This window comes from Geotrypetes seraphini, chromosome 12 (genome assembly GCF_902459505.1).
Source record: "Geotrypetes seraphini chromosome 12, aGeoSer1.1, whole genome shotgun sequence".
NCBI classification, from domain to species: domain Eukaryota; kingdom Metazoa; phylum Chordata; class Amphibia; order Gymnophiona; family Dermophiidae; genus Geotrypetes; species Geotrypetes seraphini.
This window is the reverse complement of record NC_047095.1, coordinates 91,349,727-91,375,931: the sequence shown is the minus strand read 5'-3', so window position 1 is coordinate 91,375,931 and position 26,205 is coordinate 91,349,727. Positions and strand designations below refer to the sequence as shown.

General features: G+C 45.9%; 1 protein-coding gene across 3 annotated transcripts in view; it reads right to left on the bottom strand.

The window, feature by feature from the left end:
- The window catches only part of RABGAP1L (RAB GTPase activating protein 1 like), a 978,589-nt gene that overhangs the window by 816,850 nt on the left and 135,534 nt on the right, over positions 1–26,205 (bottom strand). The gene's annotated exons all lie outside the window — the stretch shown is intronic.

Genomic DNA, 26,205 nt, shown 5'->3' with positions numbered 1-26,205 from the left:
ATAAATTTTGCAAAACAGATTGGCCGAAGTGTCCATCCCGTCTGGAAAATGCATCCAGACAATAATGAGATGTAAAAGTATGAACTGAGGACCAAGTAGCAGCCTTGCAGATTTCCTCAATAGGAGTTGATCTGAGGAAAGCTACAGACGCTGCCATAGTTCTAACCTTATGGGCCGTGACAGTCCGGTCTGAGCATAACAGAACGATATGCAAGCAGAAAGCCAATTGGATAACGTACGTTTAGAAACAGGATGACCCAACTTATTAGGATCAAAAGAGAGAAAAAGTTGGGGAGATGATCTGTGAGGTTTAGTGCGCTCTAAGTAGTAAGCCAAAGCACGCTTACAGTCCAAAGTATGCAAAGCCTGTTCTCCAGGATGAGAATGAGGTTTCGAGAAGAATACAGGCAGGACAATGGACTGGTTAAGATGAAAGTCAGAGACAACCTTAGAAAGAAACTTTGGATGTGTATGCAGAACCACCTTGTCATGGTGAAAGAATGTGAAAGGTGGATCGGCAACTAGTGCATGTAGCTCACTGACCCTCCTGGCAGAGGTGAGAGCAATAAGGAAGATCACTTTCCAAGTGAGAAATTTGAAATGAGCTGTGGCTAGGGGTTCAAAAGGAGGCTTCATTAAGGCGGAAAGAACCACATTAAGATCCCAGACCACAGGAGGGGGCTTGAGAGGTGGTTTCACATTGAAAAGACCCCACATGAATCTGGAAACCAAAGGATGAGCAGTGAGAGGTTTTCCGTGAACTGGCTCATGAAAAGCAGTAATGGCACTGAGATGGACTCTGATAGAAGTAGATTTGAGACCAGAGTGAGACAAAGAAAGGAGATAAAGTCATGATGATCTCAGAAAGCAATACTTATTCCCTCTTCTACGAAACTGCGATAGTAGTTTCTAGCGCAGGGAGCCGCACTGAATGGCCCGCGCTGCTCCCAACACTCATAGGAACTCTATGAGCATCGGGAGCAGCACGGGCCATTCAGTGCGGCTCTCTGCGCTAAAAACTGCTAGCGCAGTTTAATAGAAGAGGGGGTTAATTCACCTCATCTATTCTCACTAAGGTAGAACAATGAACTACACAATTCAAACTAAAACTGAACCCAGAAAAAACCAAGCTTTTCCTGGCGAGTCCCAACCACAAACTAACGAACACCTCCTTGAAATTAAACAGGTTAACTTACCCAATCAACTCTACCATCAAAAATTCTTGGAGTCATCCTAGACTGATGCCTGACTTTTGAAGACCATACTAATGCTCAAGTTAAAAAATGCTTTGGCACCCTCTGGAAACTTCGTACCATCAAACACTATTTTGACTTCCTCTTTTTTCGATTGCTGGTTCAATCTCTAATCTTAAGCACCTTAGATTATTGCAATATCACATACCTGGGTTCCTTTAAGAAAACCATCAAACAACTGAGAATCATTCAGAATACTGCCATCCGTTTCATCTATGGTCTCAAAAAATCAGATCATATAAGCCCGTATTACAGAAAACTACACTGGTTACCGATGGAGGCAAGGGTCATCTTTAAGTTTGCCTACCTCTGCTTCAAAACCATAACTGGTTCATCCCCAATCTATCTGTCGCACCATTTTGAATTTCCAGGCACCATTTGCACACATAATGCCTATCTGTTCGCCTTCCTCTCCCTGAAGGGCTGTACCTACAATAGATTCCTTGATAGATCACTGGTATTTCAAGCAGGCAAATAGAATAAATGTCTAACCACCCTCATTTCCAATTCACCCTCCTACTAATCCTTCAGGAAATCAATTAAAACCTATCTCTTTGATAAATTTCTCTGACTCCTTCCTGCCTTGTAATATCTCTGAAACATTTCCGGATATACCTAACTACTCTCGGCTTACCAATGTAATTTGAAAGTTTTTTTCTTCTCTAACATTGCTGCCTGTGTACAGTCTCTTCCTCTGTAAACCGCTCTGAACTGCTTGTGGTATTGCGGTATACCAAAATAAAGTTATTATTATTATAATCTAGTCCCATCTAAATGTTGAGTAAAGAGGTTTATAAGATTACCACATCTATTCTAGCACCCATTAATGTAATAGGCTTAAGTTTCATAATAATATCGTTACTATAAAAATCTAACATTAATCTTCCCCCCCCTTTTATAAAACCGTAGCAAGGTTTTTAGCGCCAATCAGGGCGGTAACAGCTCCGACGCTCATAGAATTCCTATGAGATTTGGAGCTATCATCGTGGCTGGCGCTACAAACCGCGCTACTGTTTGGGGGGTAAATAATATATTTTTAAAAGAGTGGTCTGAGCACTTCTAAAAATAAATTTTAATATATTGGTTAATGTTAGATCTTACAGTGACAATATTATAATGAAATTTCTTGTGTTGAAAACTGAATTGTACATGGGTTGACAATATAATACTCCCTTGAGGTTATGGATGTTTAATGCTGCTGCTCTCCACATTGGAGTACATGAGACTCCCCACAACAGAAGGAAATCCATGTCTGAGGAAGGAAGGAAGCTCTCATCAGTGAACTAGTGATATATTACATTACATTACATTACATTAGTGATTTCTATTCCGCTTGTGCCTTGCGGTTCTAAGCGGATTACAAGTTAGAAGACTGGACATTTCCAGTAGCATTGCAGTACATATAAACAAGAATGCGTTAAGTTACAATTGTTGTTCTGGACTTTTCCAGGATAAATTGGTAGTAGATAGTAGATAGTGATAGGTTGTTTAGACGAATAGAGATAATATTGTCCGGATTCTGTTGTTTAGACGAGTAGAGATAATACTGTTCGGATTCGGGTGTTGCGAGAGAATGCCAGTTAGAGAATGACACGGGGGAAAAATCTGTCCCCGTCACTGCACCGTCCCTGGCCCACCATCCTCTGCACCGCCCCGTCACCGCCGTTCCCTTCACCGCCCCGTCACCGTCACCGCCATCCCTTTCACCGCCCCGTTACCGCCACTGCCATCCCATTCATCGCCCCGTCACCGTCCCCGTCTAGCACCCATCTTCTTCCCTCCGCTCCCCCATAGTCTGGCATCTGTCTTCTTCCCTTCCAGCGTCTTCTCCCCACTCTGCCTTCCACATTTCCTTTCAGGATCTGTTCCTCTCTACCCTCTTTCAATGTCTGTTCTATTCCTTTCCACCACCACCCTTCCCTCCCTCCTTTACCATCTGTTCCTTTCTACCACCCTTCTTTCATATCTTCTATCAGTCCCCCCACCATCACTAGCAGTCTCTCTTCTCCCTTACCATGAGCAAATAGAACTTCTGAAAATTGTATTGCTGAGGCATTATTTCTAGTATGCCTTTTTTTCCAGATGGATAATGACATCAATTTTATAATTCTTACTGTCTGCTCTGATTTCATTCACAATTTGGTTTGTGTTTTGTACCTGAGGATTCCATGAGGCATTTAACCTTTTCCTGTCTCTTCTGTGATTTCAAGTTGATTCCTTCAATAATGGAGTCTCAAGGCAGTAGCAGTTTTCTATTTTGGGCTCTTTTGACATTGTTTAAGGGATTTCTTGTACATTTGGTGCTGGTCTTCTTTGATGAGGTCACTTCAGAATCTTTTTCCAAGGAAGAGAAACTTTTTCCCTTTCACCCCCTCCTTCCTTGTGTGAGCCGGAACACGCGTTCCCCGCAAGCAAGTAATTTTATATCATTTTCATTCTATTCATTCATAGAAATTAAAGTCTAGATAATGCCAGTCACATAACAAAACATGATTTTACAAAAATAATTCCCTGCACAGTCAAGCCTGCAAGGATTACTAGATGTCTTTCAGCAGCTCCCCTCCCTCCCTCCCCCTTACCTTTGTGGCCAAGTCAAAATGATCTACCAACAATAAAATTTTAAAAACACAAAGCACGCTGTACGCAGAGAAAATGTTAATTATCATTTATATACCGCGGGTTTTCAAAGAGGTCAAGGCAGATGGCTTTATGCAATGTCACCTCAGTAACAACTATACAAAAATAGACAAATATTCCCCCTCCCTTTTTACTAAACTGCGATAGCGGTTTTTAGCGCAGGGAGCTGCGCTGAATGCCCCACGGTGCTCGCGTTTTAGTAAAAGGGGGCCATAGTGCAAAATATAGACAGCAGATATAAATTCTCAAAACGGACACATTTTGATCACTAAGTTGAAAATAAAATCATTTTTCCTACCTTTTTGTCTGGTGATTTCATGAGTCTCTGGTCCTTCTTCTTTCTTCTCCTGCCCCCCCCCTCTTTCTTTCTCTCTCCCCCTGGCCCTCCTCTTTCTTTCTGCCTTTCTTTCTCTCCCCCTTGACCCCCTCTTTATTTCTGCCTTTCTTTCTCTCTCCCTCTGGCCCCCCTCTTTATTTCTGCCTTTCTTTCTCTCTCCCCCTAGCCCCCACAAAGCCATCGTGCCAATTTCTCCACTTCCACGATTCTTTCCCTACCCTCACCCCCAAGCCAGCAGCCGATTTCTCCCTGATACTTCCCCGATGTCCTGAACTTCATCGGGCAGCAGCAGCATTCACAATTCACTGCTGTTGCCCGCTTCAGGCCTTCCTCTCTGTCGGGTCCTGTCTTCATGAAAACAGGAAGTAGGCAGGACCCGGCAGAGAACAAGGCCTGAAGCCGGCAACAGCAGCGAATTGTAAACGCTGCTGCTGCCCGAAGAAGGTAACGGAGCACCGAGGAAGACCGCTTCTCCCCCCTCCCAGCCGAACCCCCGCTGATCCCTCCTATCTCCCCCCCATGAACCTTTCCGACCCTCCCAGCGAGAGCAGCAAACCTCCTTCACTGCTTTCTCCTCCCTCTGCCGCGTCACTGATGACGTCATCAGTGATGCGGCAGAGGGAGGAGAAAGCCGACGCTACTGGAGGGAGGTTTGCTGCTTCCGCTGGGAGGGTCGGAAAGGTTCACTTGGGGGGGGGAGAGATAGGAGGGTCAGCGGGTGTTCGGCTGGGAGGGGGGAGAAACGGTCTGCCTCAGTGCTCCAAGGCCTGGCGCCATTATCTTTTTCGCCCCTCCCGCCCCCCCCCCCTTGGTACGCTACTGCTGTCTAGCTCTCCTTAGTTTGCCGGTTTTCTTTTTCGGCGACCGGCACGCTTTCAAAGAGCCACGTACGCGCGGCTGCTCAAAGTTCAATCTTCTGCTCTGCTGCAACTTCCTGTTTCCGGTTGGGTCAGAGCAGAAGATTGAATACTGAGCAGCCACGCGTGCGCGGCTCTTTTGAAAGCGTTCCGGTCGCCGAAAAAGAAAGCCGGCAAACTAAGGTGAGATGGAGAGAGGAAGCTGGTTAAACGATCGAGCCGGCGTGCGGGTGGGCGGGTGGGGGCTGCAGGGACCGCACGATCCTTTATGCCTCACTGCGGTGACAAGACCATTCACCGCTCCACGGGGCGGTGATGGCCTTGTCCCCGACCCCGCAGAGGCTGCTAATTTTCATTCCCCGTTTTTGGCGGGTTACCCACGGCTAAACGCGGTAGCCGCGGGTATACCGCCACCGTGTCATTCTCTAATGCCAGTCTAGATCTGGGGCCTGCAGAATGGTCATGTATCCAGTATTAGGTAGGATAATAGGGATTTTATTTTCCATTTCCATAATTTTCTTATAGAGGATGGGAACAGAGAAACAGGCTACCTTGGTTTTTACCAGTTGCTGAAATCCCTAAATACAGATACCAATACACAAGAGGTTGTTGAATTGTTCCTATATTAACCCATGTGTTGTAAGTGGTTAGAATTACAGCCTCAGCAACCTGAGGTTATGGGTTCAAATCTCATGTTGCTCCTTGTGACCCGGGGTAAGTCACTTAATCTCCCATTGCCCCAGGTACATTAGGAAGAGTGTGGGCCCACCAGAACAGAGAAGGAAATGTGCTTGAGTACCTGAATGTAAACCACTTAGACTATATAAATAAGAACATAAGAAGTTGCCTCCACTGGGTCAGACCAGAGGTCCATCGCGCCCAGCGGTCCGCTCCCGCGGCGGCCCATCAGGTCTAAAATAAAATAAAATAAATAAATAAAACATTGACTATTTACATAATTTAACTTTGGAGATGTATATATATATATATATATATATATATATATAATAATAATAATAAAACGCTAAGCGTGCATGCGCACTCTTAATGCCGTGTTGCCTGATCTGTAGTTCCGTGGCCGGCAGAGTGCGCATGCGCGCTTACCACGCATCTCTCTGTCTCACAGCAGGCTTGCCGGCTCCGGCCAGACAAAGTTCATTTTGTTATTCAAAGCCCCCGCCGTGGCTCCTCTATTGAACCTCACCAGAGTTGGAGAAGACTTCTGACTCTGGCGGGAATCGAGAGAGGAGACGCAGCGTCGGCTTTGAACTAAAAAAATGAACTTTGGCTGGCCGGAGCCGGCAAGCCAGCTGCGAGACAGATACATGGCTCCCTTAGCCTGCAGAACCCACACAGGCTGCCTGAAGATGTTGCTGACAGCGATTCAGGCCACAGCGAGGGATTGCCAACCCGCCACTAAAATCTGGACAGACCTCACATATTTCCCTTAGCCAGCACCTTTCACACTCCCCATTGTCCCCAATCCAGCATTCCTGTCTACTACCTCTGTGACGACAATTCCAATTAATGGCAACCTGCTGCCAGCTCTGCAGGCTTCCCTCTAGCACGGTCCTGCTAAAGAAAGATGCGGCATCGAGGGTGGGACCGTGGTAGAAGGAAGCCTGCAGAGCCTACATAGGCTGCCCAAAGATGTTACCTGCACTGATTTGGGCCGCAGCAATGGAGTGCTGATCCAACACAAAAATCTGTGCAGACTTCAGGTAATTCTGCATCCCTGGGGAATTCTGCACAAATTCTGCATTGCACAATAGCACATAATTCTACCAGGAATATTTGTTGAAGGGCTCCATACGGTATTATGAATTTGAGCATTAGTGGTAGGACAGAGGTTTGGAGAGGCCATTGTTGATGATGGTATGTGCCTACTGTATATTAAAGCTTGCCATGGCAGGAACTTTTGGGATTAGCAGCTGAATTTATCTGCAGTCGGCTGTTTTGGCCTGGTTGCCTTTTTGTTCTCCGAGGCATGTGATCTAACAACTTGCAGAACAACACGCTGCTTTGGGGCCTTCTACTGCCCTGATTTGCTCTGCCGCGTCTCTGATGATGTCATCAGGGACGTGCCATAGTAAATCAGGGCAGTAGAAGACCCCGAAGCAGCATGTGTAGAGTGCTGCACACGCTGCTGGAATCGGCAGGTTTGTCGGGACCGCAGGAAGGGGGGACATTAAGGGAGCCGGCCAGACCACGGGAAGAGAAAGGGGAGGTAGGGGAAACGCTGCTGGTGCACAAGGAAGTGGTGTGGGGAGAGGGAAATGGAGGGGGAGGGAATGCTGCTGCTGTGGCTGCTGCACAGGGAAGTGGGGGGAGAGAAATGCTGCTGCATAGGAGGCAGGGAGAGATAGAAAGAAAGATAGACAGCGGGAGGAAGGGAGACAGAAAGAAAAGAAGAAAGACACAGGGGCAGGGAGAGACACAGAAAGACAGACAGATAAAGGGGGCCAGGGAGAGAGACAGACATAAAAAGACAGCGGGAGGGAAAGAGAGACAGAAATAAAGACAGACTGACATATATTCTAGCACTCGTTAATGTAACGGGCTAAAATACTAGTATATATATATTGACAGGAAGTTGAGATCAGCAATAGGCAGGCCTCAATCCTCATCACTGTACCCAGCCGAGCAGTTCTCTAGAGTGGTCAAAATGATAATTACACCATTTGAAAATGAAACCCAAAACATTGGGTTCAAAAATAAAGCTTTTTTATGCAATCCCAATTTCAGGGATATGCAAGCAAACATACACTGGGTGTTATCACTTCACATCCCGTCAGTTCAAGCTCATGAAATCAAAATCAAAAAGTAGAATCCACTTTATCAGTTTCAGCTGTTACAAAACATAGTTCATAATACAGTTTCATACATATCAGTTCTTTCCTGGATTCTTTATGTAGTCTTTAAGCATACTTTAGGCAGTGATTTGGCACAAACAGTTCTTAGTATGCTTTTAATTCCTGCCTTAGCATGGCTGAACTTGTGCTTTAATTAAGAAGAAAGGACTTCCCTTCCCCCACAGTAGTCTATATGGCTTGGAAGTGAAATGTTTGGCAAATGCTTTAGCTTTGCTTATCAGCAGTTTTAAAGCAGAGTTCTTATTGACACTATCAAACTTTATATTACAGATTCCTCTTCCCACTGCATTTATTTAGTATCTGACAAGCATGTTAAATCTGATTCCTCATCCCTCATATACACATCCCCATCTGGCTCATTAACACTCTCCCCAGTTACAGAAACAAGGTCTAACTCTTCTTCTGTACGAATGGGCTCCTGGTCTGACCTCTATGGCAACCTGGGTGTGAAGAGTTTTGCAGCCAGCTGTCTCCTTAAACTGGCAGCTTGAACTGTTGAGGTCACAGGGCTTTTGCTCCCAGGCTTCAGGGCTGAGATAGGACTGACTCTATGCTTGCAAGTGGAGTCTGTTTTGCTGTCAGCTGTCTCTGCTCATGCTGTCCCTCCTCTCTCTGGGTTCAGGGCTCTCATTTTACCTACAGCTGCAGGTCTAGCTAGGGCTCTGATTAGCTGAGCCTTGATCAGCCTGCTTGCCTTTGCTAATAATTTCCCTGTGGTATTATCAGGTGAAGCTACTTCCAACTCACCCCCAATCTGTGCTTTCTTCTTACCAGGGCTAGTAGGCTTCTCCCTTAAGGTCAAATAAGCTTTGTGCCTAATCTGTTTAGTATTGCTACTGGGCTTTTCTGCAGTGACTTGGCTTAGCCTGCAGCTAAAGCCTGTAGGCTTTTCCCTGGATGGACAGCAGATAGACAAGACAGACAGATAAGATAGACAGAACACATTTTATCATCATCAAAATGTGGTTTAAAGATAGAGTATCAAATTATAGTTCACTTTTGCCCATTAGGATATAATATTTTGCATCAATCTAAAATGGCCAGAAAGAGAGGGAGGGGTAGTTAAAACAACCTTGTAAGTACTTCTTCGGTGCCTCAAGACTGTAACTTATTAATGATTGACTCAAAGTTGGTGTTCACCCTCCTGTTTTACTGATCATCTCTCAGGAGGGACGGGCTTCAAGGAGGATCACTAAAGGGCCTTTTTTAAAGCTCAGCATGTACTAACAAACCTCCACCAAATATACCTCTCTTGTCAGATGCTTAAAGTCTTAAAGTATTTAAACCTGATCAAAATATGAAAAAACTGTGATCTTCACCATGATTGTGTAAATAACATTAAAGGAAGAAAAAGCCTCAAATCCTTGTATGCTGCAAATGCTAGACAAATGCTAACAATTGAACAATTCAAGTGTTTCAACAGCAACCATTATCTCAGTTCAAACTTTAAGTGCTGTATTGTAACAATTTGTCATATCCAAGCAAGGAAAAAACTTATCTTTGCTCAAGTTGTTTATGTCTTGCTAATGATTGCATGCACTTCATGCTGTCTCCTAAGTCCACTGCTGACGGTAGCTAGTTTTGTGCTTCACCGGTGGGCTGCTTCAGGGCAAAGGACTCCTCTCTGGAACAGAACTTACTATCAGAGCATCCACTTTGCGCTCACTATACAAATACCTACATGGGTGGATAGTGCAGAACTTCACAAATGAAATATATATATCACCTCTTCTACGCAGAGCCACGCTGCTCCCGACGCTCATAGAGCTCTAGCTCCCTGTGCTAGAAACTGCTAGCGCAGTTTCGTAGAAGAGGGGGATAGAGTTATTTTGTGTGCACATGTCTCCCAGTATAGATTTGCCCTGATGAAACATTCCTAAGTCATCTATCTGTTTAAACTGTAGAATTGAAGGTGAACACTTTTTTTTTCATGCATTCTGGGGTTGTGTACAAGTCCTCTTTTTTTGAGAACTATTATAAGATACTTAGAACACATTTTATAACGTATTGTACAATTTTCCCCTGAGGGAATCATTTTAGGACAAAGCCTAGCCTTAGGACTGAGGTCTAGTGGTGGTCGAATTTGGGCAATGAAATCTTGTATCCTGGAAAAGTAGTATTTTTTGCAACACTGAAAGCAGTATTCTGTTCCTTCTCATTGGCACAGGCATAATCAATTACATGAACTGCTTCTATTGGAATTACAGGAGAAGCGATTTGCTTATAAATGCCAGAAGCAATTTTATTCTATATGGGGAGCTTACATCCAGTCACTGGCACCACGGACACGTAATCACACACTCAGTTTGGGGATTTCACATGACATATTTCTTAATCTTACCCCTCCCCCCAAAAAAAATGTTTTTTGTTAATTTATTTTCCATGCTATACCACTTCAGGAAAACATTAGAGAGGGAGGTAATGTGGTTGTTCAATATTTTGCACAGGCTGGGAATCCCTGGCCTAATTTAGTCTGGGGAGTTCTACAGAACAAGTCTCCTCAGGATTTTGCTTAAGTTGTTTTATCTACTTTTGTGCCAGGAATCCTACACTGTATTATTGGGGGGTTTCAAGTTATGGGGGGGGGGGGCAGGGAAGGTGTAGGGATGGGGATAGGTGGAGGAGTGGGTAAGTTTAAACATTAAAACCGGTGATGTGCAGCTTATTACTTCTGTTATATTTCTTCATATGTTTTATTGTTATCTTGGTGTTTTTGATTGTATTGTGGTATCACTGCACTGCTTCACCAATAAAATTGTTTCTACTAAACAAAATATTATTTGGGCAGTCTTCTAATAGTTCTATTATTGCTTAAAAGATTCCTCGAATAGGTCAAGCAAGCCGAACAATGAAATGGGGTTTTCTCTGTTTTCCAACATTTTCAGGTCTAGGAGTAAAACACGATTTTTAGAAAGTTTATTCTATTTTATCTTTTAAAATTTGGAGCTCACTTTTATCCAGTTAAAACTTTCTTATTATCTTTTTCAAAGAAAACTGAAATCATTTCTTTTTCATAAATACTTAATCTAAAGTTATAATATTGTAATCATAATTCTTTTGTAATATTCTTAGAGCTATTCGCTATTAACTGTGACTTCACTTTGGACCTTACCAGGAGAAAGCAGGTTATAAATACATTACATAACATCACAATCTCACATGTGAACATCAGAGGGTGACATTATAGACAATCCATACTAGGCTCTGTCAATGATATCTAAGTTTCCAAGTTTATTAAAAATGTTATATCCTGCCCTAGGGGGAACCTTCAGGATGTCTTACAATCTAAAACAGGTTGTAATAACAATACATTGTAAATAATAAAACCAACATAAAATGTGAGATTAAGGTTCGGGGAAAAAACTTCAAAAAATTAATAGAAAAATAAGGGAGGGAAATAACATTGGGAAATTTCTTCTGTTTTTCATACTACATTACCCATTAAACCTGAGAATATGCATCAGAGAAAAGATGTTTTCAGATTTTTCTTAAACTTGTCTATAGAAGTTATTGATTTGAGGTTAAAGGTATGTGAGAATGGATGTCCTCCTGTCCCTATAGAACACCTACTATACAGAAATAAATAAGTGGCTTTGTATCCTTTAGGATGACCAATAGTCCTAAGCCAGAAGACATGAAAATGTTGAATAATAATAATAATAATAATAACTTTATTTTAAAGAGTTAAAAGCCTAGATATCATGTAAAACCTAAACTGTTCATTCAACAACAAATTGCAGGGGTGGTTGATAAGACCTAGACTAAAATGCAGTAGTATTAACACTTTAATTAATGCTATTATTTAAGCCTTCCTAAAAATGCTATTGATTGATTTTAAAGGGTTGAAAATAAAACAGTTAAGTTAGTAACTCACAGTTAATATTTCGACTGACTCTCTCCAATCCTACCAGCTTTTAATTGGCTACCTACTGAACAAGTAAAGTTTTAAATCTTGTGTCTGGCTTTCAGAGTATTTCAAACTAGAAATTTTGCTCTTGCATTTGCAGGCACTGTCTGACTTAGGACAAATCAGAGATATTTCTCAGGTGCTGCTCCATCTTTACGGACTGGATTGCCTCGGGAATTTAAGATAACACAGTATTTCACCATCATCTTAAGACCTGTTTTTCTGAATCACTAGAAGTGAAGACTATTAACGATATCTCAGACTATCAAATTTGTTGTTTTTAGATGATCCATTGGTGCCTAACTATTTATTAAGAAGTTATTATCAATGTATTTCTTATGGAGTGGGGGTTTTTTTTTTCAAGTAAAGTTTCAAATTTATTATAAATTTGATTAATCGCTTATTCAAAATTCTAATCGATGAACATATCAGTAAAATTACAAAATTAAGGGGGCAACAAAACAAAGAACTAAACCTTACAAAACATATTGAAGACTAACTTTGTAAACATATTAAAAACAAGAGGAAAGGATGGGAAGAGAAATACAAATTGTTGATAGAAGAGAAGACAATTATGGAAAAAAAAAAAAAAAAAACAATAGGAAGGGAGAGAACAATGAACTTCAGAGAAGTTATGGAATTGGAATGAAACTCCTAATCAAGCTTTCTAATTATCAAATGCATCCTTAAAAAGAAAGCTTTTTAGTTTGCTCTTAAATTTATCCAAATTTTTTTCTACCCTTAAGTGAATAGGGAGGGAATTCCATGTTTGAGGAGCTGTAACAGAAAAGATGAAATGACACCGTGTATTAATAATTTTAAGTGAGGGAATAACTAGTAAATGTTGATCATTGGACCTCAGTAGTCTAGTTGAGGTATAGGGAATCAAAGATTTGTAAATGAAGGCCGGAGTTTTGTATAGCAAAGATTTGAAGGTAAGCAAACTTAATTTATACGTTATACGGTACGCGACTGGGAGCCAATGCGCTTTCTTAAGAAAGGGAATCATGTGATTGAATTTCTTAGCTTTCATTATAAGTTTAATTGAAGCATTTTGGATGATCTGTAAACGTCATTTTGGGCTATTCCCTTGAATAGGGCATTGCAATAATCGATTTTTGAAATAACCAAGGAGTGAATTACCGTATTTTCACGCATATAACGCGCGCGTTATACGCGTTTTTACCTACCGCGCATACCCCTCGCGCGTTATATGCGTGAGCGCGGTATACCAAAGTTTTAAAACATAGTTCCCACCCCGCCCGACGCCCGATTCACCCCCCCAGCAGGACCGCTCGCACCCCCACCCCGAACGACCGCTCGCACGCGCTCCCACCCACACCCGCATCCACGATCGGAGCAAGAGGGAGCCCAAGCCCTCTTGCCCGGCCGACTCCCCGACGTCCGATACATCCCCCCCCCCCGGCAGGACCACTCGCACCCCCACCCCGAACGACCGCCGACTTCCCAACAATATCGGGCCAGAAGGGAGCCCAAACCCTCCTGGCCACGGCGACCCCCTAACCCCACCCCGCACTACATTACGGGCAGGAGGGATCCCAGGCCCTCCTGCCCTCGACGCAAACCCCCCTCCCCCCCAAGAACCTCCGACCGCCCCCCAGCCGACCCGCGATCCCCCTGGCGACCCCCACGACCCCCCCACCCCCCTTCCCCGTACCTTTGGTAGTTGGGCCAGAAGGGAGCCCAAACCCTCCTGGCCACGGCGACCCCCTAACCCCACCCCGCACTACATTACGGGCAGGAGGGATCCCAGGCCCTCCTGCCCTCGACGCAAACCCCCCTCCCCCCCAAGAACCTCCGACCGCCCCCCAGCCGACCCGCGATCCCCCTGGCGACCCCCACGACCCCCCCACCCCCCTTCCCCGTACCTTTAGTAGTTGGCCGGACAGACGGGAGCCAAACCCGCCTGTCCGGCAGGCAGCCAACGAAGGAATGAGGCCGGATTGGCCCATCCATCCTAAAGCTCCGCCTACTGGTGGGGCCTAAGGCGCGTGGGCCAATCAGAATAGGCCCTGGAGCCTTAGGTCCCACCTGGGGGCGCGGCCTGAGGCACATGGGCCCAACCCGACTGGTGAGTAGGCGGAGCTTTAGGATGGATGGGCCAATCCGGCCTCATTCCTTCGTTGGCTGCCTGCCGGACAGGCGGGTTTGGCTCCCGTCTGTCCGGCCAACTACTAAAGGTACGGGGAAGGGGGGTGGGGGGGGTCGTGGGGGTCGCCAGGGGGATCGCGGGTCGGCTGGGGGGCGGTCGGGGGTGGGGGGGAGGGGGGTTTGCGTCGAGGGCAGGAGGGCCTGGGATCCCTCCTGCCCGTAATGTAGTGCGGGGTGGGGTTAGGGGGTCGCCGTGGCCAGGAGGGTTTGGGCTCCCTTCTGGCCCAACTACCAAAGGTACGGGGAAGGGGGGTGGGGGGGTCGTGGGGGTCGCCAGGGGGATCGCGGGTCGGCTGGGGGGCGGTCGGAGGTTCTTGGGGGGGAGGGGGGTTTGCGTCGAGGGCAGGAGGGCCTGGGATCCCTCCTGCCCGTAATGTAGTGCGGGGTGGGGTTAGGGGGTCGCCGTGGCCAGGAGGGTTTGGGCTCCCTTCTGGCCCAACTACCAAAGGTACGGGGAAGGGGGGTGGGGGGGTCGTGGGGGTCGCCAGGGGGAGCGCGGGTCGGCTGGGGGGCGGTCGGAGGTTCTTGGGGGGGAGGGGGGTTTGCGTCGAGGGCAGGAGGGCCTGGGATCCCTCCTGCCCGTAATGTAGTGCGGGGTGGGGTTAGGGGGTCGCCGTGGCCAGGAGGATTTGGGCTCCCTCCGGGCCCGATATTGTTGGGGAGTCGGCGGTCCTTCGGGGGGGGGGGAGGGATGTATCGGACGTCGGGGGGGGGGCATCAGGCTTTCAGGATGGGGACAGACCTTCAAGGGGGGACAGTGCACGGAAGTCAGGGGGGGTGAACGGAGAGTCGGGACAGCGCACGGAAAGTCAGGGCGGGCGAAAGGAGCGTCGGGCAGCATGCGCGGTATACCCGTGAGCGCGGTATATCAAAGTTTTTGTGCAAATCATCGTGATTTCTGCGCGCTATATTCGTGTGCGCGTTTTATACGGGTGCGTGTTATTTGCGTGAAAATACGGTAATATGTTAAGAGACTTTGGACATAGAAATTTTGAAACTGAACGGATTTGACAAAGTCTGTAAAAAGTTGATTTAACAATGTTACTAATGTGATCATGATAGGTTTTTAGAAGGTATGCCCTTTTCTTTTCTTCTGTATAAATGCATAGGTCTTTCCTAGACGTTACGTTCTTTTTTTTTTTTAATTGAATATGTGTTTTAATTTTAATAAACATAAACATACTAATGGATCATAAATTAATCCACTGTTCTGTTTATCTGCTGTCTTCTCTATATATTCTTGTAATAGCCGGCTACATCATAATTAGATGATTTCCACTTAGTATGTTTGCTTTATAACTGCTATTATTCCTAATCACATTTTAACTCCCTTGAATTTTAAGTCGCCTTGAACCCCGTTAGCCATAGAGCAACATAAAAATTGCAGATTAGATTAGATTCCATTTTATTTTATTATGCATTTTTTATATGCTATGTAATTGCAATGACATTTTGTGATCACTTTTGTATGCCCTACATGGATGAAAAGGCAGATTATAAATATTTAAATTAAATTATTAGCAGATCAATAAAGAAAGAAGATAAGGCTAAGAGGCCAAGCAGGTGCCTATTTTGAAACTATATTCATAAAGATGCTTTGGTACCTGTATGTATTTATACAACAGTCTCAAAGAAACTGCACAATGCAGCTCCATCTCGCCTCCCAAAAGTGATAAGGAAGCAATTCTATTAACTGTGCACCTATATATAGAAGCATATTCTATAAAGCATCTACTTTCCTTTACAGAATACTAGTGCTCCTAAATGGCCTTACTACAAAAAACCTCTGTCAACTACAATGAGTACAAAATGTCGCCCTCTGACTCCTGAAGAACCTCCACATACAAGACCCGATCGCCCCGGCGTTACGTGCTGCTCACTGGCAGCTGATTGAAAAACAATGTATATTCAAAGGCCCAGTAATGGCCTACACATTCTTCCATGACATAATACTGGCCTATATGGCCTCCAAACTTCTGCCCTACTCACTGGACCGCTTCACTCACAAGAAGAAAAGAGATTACTTGCTCCCTCAGAATGCACCCTCCGCCTTGAGAACACCCAGAAAAGATCTTGCTTGCACTACCTACCTGGAACTACCTATCCACATAAGATCATTAGGTGGTCTACTGAACCTCAGAAAGGCAATAAAAACCTCTACTCTTGACCCATGAGCGTGCCAACTCAAATTCCTCAGACCTTCTGACAAAGGGCTCGTTTCTCCACTGTCTTGAGTCTCAAACACTGATGTGCTTCATTCTATATCTGACCATGCCATGTTTTGCCATCCAATGTTCTACCACATACTGTTTGCCATCCTTGTCCTACTATAAACCTTGTTTACCAAATTTTGTTGGGCTTGCTGCAATCTCTAATACCATAGTTGCTACAATGTTACCATTCCACATCATCCATGCTATGTCTTGTCATGAATGCTTGTCTAACCATTTTTTTAGTCATGTTATACTATGTTAGCCATGCTATGTAATACTATACTTATCATGTTCTGTTTTGCTGAATCATGCTAGCCATGCTAAGCCTCACCATACCATGTTTTGTCATATTATATTTTTACTATGCTTTGTAAACTTTATTTTGCCATCTTTGTCAGACTTGCCCAGACTGTAAGCCCGCCGAGACAGACAGGGAAAAATGCTTGAGTACCTGAATAGATTCATGTAAACCGTTCTAAGAATGGTATAGAACAGGGGTGCCCAATACGTCGATCGCGATCGACCGGTAGCTCAGGAAGGCAACGTGAGTCGATCACAGAGCCCATCCCAGGCTCCGTGATAGACTCGCGTTGCTTTCAAAATCTACCTGCCAATCAGCCTTCTTCTCCCCGATTACCTGGTGAAGACAGCTTCCCTCCCTTCCACTCACTCACTGCCCTCTTGCCCACAAGCAAATTGAACTCAGACTGCGGGGCTTTATGTTGAATCAATTTTTATTATCAAATAATACAAAAACACAAACCAACAAACAAGAATCACAATTACAAAGAAAATAATCAGATACATGAGATCGGATTCAACACCCCACCCACCCTACCCCCACCCCACCCCAAACTCCCTGATCTGAAAAGTAGAAGAACCCTAGTGCAGTAGGCTTGGACTCAGATAACCCACTGCCAAAGAGAAAAGCTAAACTCCAACACTGAGAAGAGAGAAAGAAGAAAAGAAAGAGAAAAAAAAAAAAAAAAGGGGGGGAAGAACAGAAGGTGCACCTGGTGCCCTCACAAAAATACAACAAGCTCGGGGCCCAGAGAGGATTACAATAAATTCAGGATATCACTTCGAGCCCGTGGTGATAATGAAAAAAGATAAGAATCCCAGATCCGCAGAAATTGGCGTTTTCTTCGCAGGCTAAAAGACGCATCCTTCCGCTCCAACAGCAGCAGAGCATGCAAACGATTCCTCCAAGCCCAGAAGGAGGGCAAGGTATCTCCAATCCAAACAGCCAGAATCACCTTCTTCCCCAAGACACCCACCCGTCTCATAAACTGCCGCTGACCCGAATCAGATAAACAAAAGGCCTCATATTTATCCAGCAGGAGACCAGCTGCAGAAAGGGGGAGTGCCTTACCAAAAATGCACTCCACATAAGATAAAACCTGTCTCCAGAAGAGTTTAATTTTCACACAGGACCAAAAGGCATGAATAAACGAGTGGGGTTGCTGGAGACACTTGGGACACAACGGAGAATCCGTATAACCTGAATAATATAACTGACTTTTCGTAAAATAGCCGCGAAGAATCACCCTAAATTGACACTCCCGGAGATCTGCATTAACAGACACTCCTGGAATTCTGGAAATTAAGGAAGGGAGATCCAAAGCGTCCTGAGCCATCCCCAAATCTTGACACCAGCGAGCTTGGAGTGCAGCACGATCAGCCGGACCTAACCAACGCTGGAGATCTTTATAAAGACCTGAAACCGTAAACCCAGTCTCCAAATAGGGATCCAGTAGTGTCGCGAATCTGTCCTCAATAGGAAACGCCAAAGCGGCTCGGGGGAGAGATTGAATATAATGATGAAGTTGCCGAAACGCAAAAAAGTCACCCACAGAAAAAATTCCAGACCGGACTAGAACATCCCAGGACATTAAAGAGCCATCAGCCTGGAGAACATGAGCAAGCAGCGTATAATCCCGAGATGCCAGTTTACGAAAACAAGCATTCTCACTACCAGGGCTAAATTGCAGATTCCCCTGAATAGGTAAGTATCTAGTAGTCGAGGGAGTACCATTCCAAGAATGCAATACATAAGACCAGATGACGCGTAGAGAGTGTAACAACACACTTCCCCTAAATGGCACCGGTAAGGCAGAACGAGGCGACTGCACCAAGGACAAAATATGCCAAGGGGCAAAAAAATCCTTCTCATAGGGTTTCGGAGTAAAATCCTGGCGATCCGAAAGCCACTCCCCCAGGTAACGCAACAAACAGGCCGCATTGTATAACCGGAACTGCGGTAACCCCAGTCCCCCGCTTCCCCACGAGCCAAACAGGTAACGCAACGCCACCCGTGGTCGTCGACCCCCCCAGCAGAATCTAGAAAGCATAGAATGCAATTTAGTAATATCCCGTTTCAAAAGCCACAAAGGAAGTAACTGCAAAGTATAAAGCCATTTTGGAAAAAGGATCATGTTAAACAAATGGATCCTGCCTAATAAAGACAGTGGAAGAGGAGACCAACGAGCAAAATACTCAGTCGAGGAACAGAACAAAGAATCAATGTTGACGCGATATAACGCCGAAGTACAAGGCGTCAACAAGATCCCTAAGTAACGAAACGAAGAGGAAGCCCATTGAAGCGGGAAGGGCCCAGGCCAAGAGTCCCGTAACGACGAGGACGTGGCCAACGCTAAAGATTTGTCAAGATTAAGCTTAAAACCAGAATAATCTCCATATTCCTGAAAAGTGGCCATCATATTGGAAAGAGATACAATGGGATCTGAAATATGAACCAAGAGAGCATCCGCAAAAGCCGAGATCTTGAATTCGGAAGAACCAATTCGAATACCTGAAATAGCTCTATTAAGCTGAATATCACGGATCAAGGGGTCTAACGACAGAGCAAAGAGCAATGGAGAAAGGGGACATCCCTGACGCGTACCACGACGGATGGGGAACAGAGGAGAACTATGGCCATTGACCCAAACGAAGGCTGTAGGTGAATGATAAAGCACCCGAATCGCATCCTGAAAAAACCCTGTTATGCCATACCGAGTTAAAACCGCAAATAAAAAGTTCCAAGAAACACGGTCAAAGGCTTTTTCCGCATCAAAGCTGACCAATAGGGAAGGAAGACGGGTCCTCTCCACAAATTCCAAAGAAGCCAGTATGGATCTAATGTTTTTCACACTAGTACGCCCCTGCACAAATCCCACCTGAGGGGAAGCAATCAAATCAGGAAGAACACAAGCCAATCGATTAGCCAAAACCTTGGCAAACATCTTGGCCTCCACATTCAACAGTGAGATAGGACGGTAAGAAGAAGAAAGGGCAGCATCCCTATTAGGCTTCAACAGCACGACTATTTGAGCTGAGGAGAGAGAATCCGGAAGGGTACCCCGCTGGACAGCGGCCGTGAAGGTCTCAGCCAGTACAGGTGCTATGGTGGGATGGAGGAGTTTATAGAATTCCATCCGGAAACCATCCGGCCCGGGGGCCTTCAGCAACGACCCATTCTGTATTACTCTTGCTACCTCCTCAGCCGTGATAGGGGCATTAAGATGCACCACTGCCTGAGCAGACAGACCCGGAAGGGAAAGGCCATCTAAATAGGCCGCGCCATCCATTAAATCAGATTGTTGTGAATAAAGTTGCCTATAGTATTCATAGAACACCGCGTTGATCTCGGCATCCGTCCGGACCATGGCCCCCCCATCTGAGCGAAGTTGGAGGACAGGAGTACGACCCGCTGACCGACGGACCACCCTTGCCAAGAGCGTCCCACGTTGGTTCCCATGGCGAAAAAGTTGATACCTATAATAAGCAAGCGACTTGACCGTTCTAGCATGCAACAATTCCTGAAGCTTGCACTGGGAGGCCAAGAGCTGAGAACGCAAAGAGGAAGTGTGAGATTGACCGTAAAGCCGACGTAGGTCACCTACCCTACGTTCCAAGTGTAAAATCTCCCTATCTCGAGCACGTCTTTGATGGCTGGAATATGACATGATCTCACCGCGCAGCACCGCTTTCGCAGCCTCCCAGAAGAGAGTAGAGTCAGCCCGATGTTCCATATTATGATGTTGATAGTCAGACCATTTCCGAAGCAGAAACTCCTGAAACTTCGGATCCTTATACAAACGGAGCGGAAATCGCCAGCGGAAGGAGCCCGGGGAAGAGACATCCAAATGCAAGGTCAACAAAATCATGGTGTGATCAGAGACATCAAAGGAACCAATCGTGGCCGATTCAATCCGAGAAAACAAAGAGCTAGAAGTCAACCAGTAATCAATCCGGGATAAAGAGGCATGAGCCCTAGAAATGTGAGTATAATCACGCTCACCTGGATGAAGCGTCCGCCAGACATCAAGAACATCCAACGATGAGCAAAGTAAAGAAATACCCCTAGTAGGATGCACCCTATCCTGGGGAGTAGGAAGTGATTTATCCAACAAAGGGTCATGAACACAATTGAAGTCCCCTCCCACCAATAAAGGAATATCAGAATGTTGACCAAGAAGGCGAATAAGCGAGGAGAAAAACCGAGAGTCATAGCTGTTAGGAGCGTAAACATTACAAAGAATCACAGGCTGACGATGAAGGAGCGCCTTAGCAATGATATACCGTCCCCCAGGATCCGCCCACTGCTGTTGAAGGACAAAGGGCAACCCCTTCCGAATCAAAATCAGAACTCCCGCCTTACGGTTGTTCGCCGGTGCTCCCAAATGTTGACCAACCCACCAAGTCTGGAGTTTAGCATGCTCTGCCGCTGACAAATGCGTCTCCTGCAAGAAGACAAGATCAGCTCTCTGACGGTTCAAGGCTCTCAAAATTTTTTGTCGTTTAATAGGTGAAGTGACCCCATTTATATTCCAGGAAATACATCTAAGAGGCTTCATAAGTGAAATTAGAAAGACAAAGGACAGGCAAAAATCCAAAAAGAGAACCGAGAGCGAGGCCGTCCCAGCCAGCGACCAGCTCCCAGGACCTCAATCCAGACCCGAGCTTCCACCACCAGACAAAAGGCCATCTGTAGGGCACCAGGAACACACAAAAATAAACAAAAGAAAAGGGAAGAGAGAAAAAAAAAGAAGTAGAAAGAGAAAAACAAAAAGAAAACCCCACATACCCACCCACCCACCCGCCCCTTCCTCCCACCATCCCCTCCCCATCCCTCTTGTGACCCACTAGTGGTCCAAGGGCCCTGTGAAGTAGCTCCCAACCCCCCCCCCTAGCAGACAATATGTACAAGAAACAACCCTCGCCAAGTCAAAGCAACCCCATCTATAGGCATTCAAAAAAATGCAATGCACCCCAGAATCCACCCCAAACAATACAGAAACAAACCCAACCACACCTCGCCCGATGCCCAATAACAGACTAGGCATTAAATTTGGGCAACCACCAATCAGGAAATAATGCAATATGAATCAACAAGCAAATGCTCAACGGAGCCTCCATAGGTACCATCAACCCCCACTACCCAACACTCAAATACTCCCTCCCTGTCTTACCCATCCACGCTAATCCCTCAATCATACAGTCACTCGGGAAGGGAGAATCGCTCCCTATATACAAAACACTCCATCCAACTCAACAGAAACATGCACTCCCCTCCCAATCATCCACACAGTCCAGGAAGGATAAGAAAGAATATTGTCCGAAGGAAGTCCAGATCGGTCCATCGCGCCTGCACCACATCAAGGTCTGTCAGCCCTCAAAATAAGTACTGCCCAGAGCCGACCACCACGGGAGCTGGCCGTCAGGCATCAAGGCTTCCAGGACACATCAGACAGAGGAGGTATATATAGACCAGTGGAACTCCAGCTGAAAAGAACCAATGGGCTATCAAGGAGCAGGGTCTGGGGCCTGCAAGGATTGCAAGAAGCGAAGCGCTTCAGCCGCCACCATAAAGAAGTGAGTCTGACCAGCATGTCGGATCCTCAGACGTGCAGGATACAGCAAGGCAAAAGAAATTTTCATCCGAAACAGCTGGGAGCAGATGGGTGTAAACTCCTTCCGTTTGGCTTGTAGAGCTGGGGAATAGTCCTGGAAACATAACACCCTGGAATTGTCATACAGCAGGGGGCCCGAAGTGCGAATGGCTCGCAGAATCTCTTGCTTATGGGCAGAGTTCAACAACTTAAGGATGACAGTTCGAGCTCGCGAGCCTGGTGCTCCCAGCGGGCCCAAACGATGAGCGCGTTCAATTCTCAGGGGACCATGTGCTTCAGATAAGGTTAAAGAGTGCTGCAGCCAAGATTCCAGAAAGGAATGGAGCTCACCATCCTTCACTGATTCAGGTAAGCCTACCAGTCGCAGATTCCCCCGACGAGACCGATTCTCAAGGTCCTCCACCTTTGCTTCCATAGCGACAAGCTGAGCTCGCAGTTGTTGATGGTCCCCTTCACGTTGTTGAACTCTATCCTCCAAAGTGGTGAGACGTTGCTGATAGGATGCAAACTCTCCCTGCAGCGTTTCCAGCCGAGTGTCCACAGAATCTAATTTGTCCACGATAGGTTGCAGTTTCGTGGTCAGGGATCCCTCCAATAGTAGTTTCACTTCGGCCACTATTTCGGACACCCACGCGGTCGGCGCCGGGAGCGGCGGAGGAGACTCGCGGTCGGCCATCTTGGAATCACTCGCGCGACCGCGATCCCTCTCCCGGCGCGGCAGCTTGCTTGTCATAAAGCCCCGATTGCAGGAAAACACTGTGAGAGAGTCACACCAATTCCAGCGCCAAAATACAGCGACAAAATCGCGGCGTTCAGGGGTCAATAATCGCCGATGGTGGGAACGGGATCGGGAGCTTACCCCACCGACGTCTGCTCAGCAGCTCGACATCACGTGACCCCCGACTGCGGGGCTTTAACACTGCGTGCACTGGCTTCCCTTCTTCGAAACAGGAAGTTATGTCATTCCTGTTTCAGAAGGGAAGCCGGCGCGAGCAGTGTTAGAGCCCGCCCCCCCCCTGCCTGGGTTCAGTTCCTCTAACAATGCGTGCAAACTCCGGCCTTGGGGCGCGACACTCTGGTAGCTGGCTGCAGCCACAGACGCGTCCCGCACGGCCACAGCGGCAAGTATTTGGACTGCCGAAGGGGCAGGACGTGGCAGCCATGCTCTGAGCGTCGCCTTCCCTCCCCCGTGGAACGTTTCCGTTCGTGTCCGCCCCCGAGGAGAGCACCGCCGAACATAAATGGGTGAGTGCCATTCTCCCCACATATTTTTCTGTCACCTTCTCCCGCTCCAGCATCCCCAGAGCCAGAGAAGGCAAGTGGCTGCGTCCGTTCATTCACTGGGGCTTCTCCAAAAGGCAGGGCAAGTAGGGATAAAAAATAAAACAAAAAATATTATAATGCATCTATATTGCTTGGCCACTAGCCGGCAAGTCTGAGAGGCCCAAACCGGACATTATAACTGTGGGGTGATGCCGCCCTTTACCTCCAGCCGGTCTAGCAAACATGGAGGCGGCAGCAGACGCACAGTAAATGCCACAGGCTTCCAAGAGAAGGGAAGGAAAAGAGAAACCAGACCATGGAAGGAGAGAGAAGGGAAGGAGACAGATGCCAGACCAGGGGCAAGGAAGGAGAGAAAATGCCAGATAATGGAGGGGGGAGGGAGAGATAGAAGAGAAGGAGAGGAAAAAGATGCCAGGACATGGAGGGAGGGATGGGAAATTAAGAAGACAGATGCCAGACCAGAGAGAAAGGAAGGAGAGGAGATGCCAGAGCATGGCAGGGGAGGAAGAGATAGAAGGAAAGGAGAGAGATGGCAGGCCATGGGGTTGAGTAGGAAGGAAAGGAGGCATGAAGAGAGAGAGAAAGAAAGGGCCGGGAGAGAGCAAGAAAAAGTTTAGGGAGGGAATGAGGTCTGGAGGAGAGGAAGCATACAGGCTAAAAGAAGGGAAGAAATATCGGATGCACAGTCAGAAGAAGAAAGTGCAACCAGAGACTCATGAAATCACCAGACAACAAGGTAGGAAAAATGATTTTATTTTAAATTTAGTGATCAAAATTTGTCTGAATTTATATCTGCTGTCTATATTTTGCACTATGGCCCCCCTTTTACTAAACCACAATAGCAGATTTTAGCGCAAGGAGCCAATGAGCATCAAGAGCAGTGCTGGGCATTCAGCGCAGCTCCCTGCGCTAAAAACTGCTATTGTGGTTTAGTAAAAAGGGAAGGGGTGTATATTTGTCTATTTTTGTATGGTTGTTACTGAGGTGACAGTGCATAGAGTCATCTGCCTTGACCTCTTTGAAAAAAACCTGGAATAGGAATGATAATTAACATTTTCTCAGCGTATAGTGTGCTTTGTTTTTTTTAAAAAAAATTTTGTTGGTAGATCATTTTGCCTTGGTCATTTTAAAAGTAGCTCGCAAGCCCAAAAAGTGTGGGCACCCCTGGTATAGAATAAATAAATATGCACTTAGGCATAAGCACTTATATCAGCCATAGAGCTGGCATACGTGTGTGTGCCTAAGGGCCAGTGACACATGTATATTCTAAAGTCACGCACATAAACAAGCACCTATGTCCATGCTCCACCCAGGGTCCACTCATATGCATTGCTACTTTAAAAATATGCACGTGTAAGATATGTGTGTTATTTGGCATGTATGCACATACAAAGAATTACCTGCTAAATGCACAATCATGACTAAAATGCAATTGTGTACATTTACACCTGCCCCTGCAAATGTGTAAACATACACAGTGGAAATACACATGTAAGGTACATAGTTTTATAATCTACGTGTCCTTTTTGTGATTCTATCCATGCTCTGTCCAAACTAGGCCCCCAGGTTATGTAAATGTAAGCATCGTCTTGTCACTCTGCAATAACTCAGAGAAAAACAAAACACAGAACATCACGTAGGAGAAGAAAAGTTAGACAGCCAAAGGGAGAAAAGGATGTCACAAGAACCAATTCACTGGAGGAGTTGCCGTACATTGAAAGATTAGAGAAACTGGGTCTTTTCTCCCTCGAACAGAGGAGATTGAGAGGGGACATGATCGAAACATTCAAGGTACTGAAGGGAATAGACTTAGTAGATAAGGACAGGTTGTTCACCCTCTCCAAGGTAGGGAGAACAAGAGGGCACTCTCTAAAGCTGAAATGGGATAGATTCCATATGAACATAAGTAAATTCTTCTTCACCCAGAGAGTGGTAGAAAATTGGAACGCTCTTCCGGAGTCTGTCATAGGGGAAAACACCCTCCAGGGATTCAAGACAGAGTTAGACAAGTTCATAATGAACAAGGACGTACGCTGGTAGGGCTAGTCTTAGTTAGGGTGCTGGTCTTTGACCAGAGGGCCGCTGCGTGAGCGGACTGCTGGGCATGATGGACCACTGGTCTGACCCAGCAGCAGCAATACTTATGTTCTTACTGAAGAACCGGTTTATTGAAAAGACCCGAGACTGTCATGTTTTGGCATCTGCCTGCGTCAAGGGTCCTTAGTGAACTATGCACAGAACTGAATGACCTGTGTAATCTGTCAGCACACTGATGAATGTTTAAAAAGATCCCAAGAATAGCTATCACATCTTTCACATCTACCATGATGAAATAATAAACTTCAAATGAAACAAAGAATCACAATTGGTAATGGTTTGTCAAGCTTCCTGAAGCTTCTACAGTCCATCTGGTAGGAAATTAACCCTTTATTTGGCATTGTTGCTCAGAGGCAACATGTGTCTTCTAAGGCTCTAATGGGAGATCTGCATCTCCCAATGCCTAATACATGGATGGCACTGTTGCTCTCGTTCAACATAAAGCTATGTAAAGCATCCATTTCACCATCTAGCAATTAAAGGGTTAAAAAAGAGAGAGGTGAAGCGATTTGAAAACAAACTGCTCAGGGAGCACATAGGATCAGTGGTCTAGTAAGGGTGAGCGGTGCCTGGGGAAGTAGCACCCCTCCCCTGCCCCCTTTTTAACTTCTCCAGCATGAGCAGCACGCCCACGTCGGTGTCGGCTCGCCCTTTAACGTC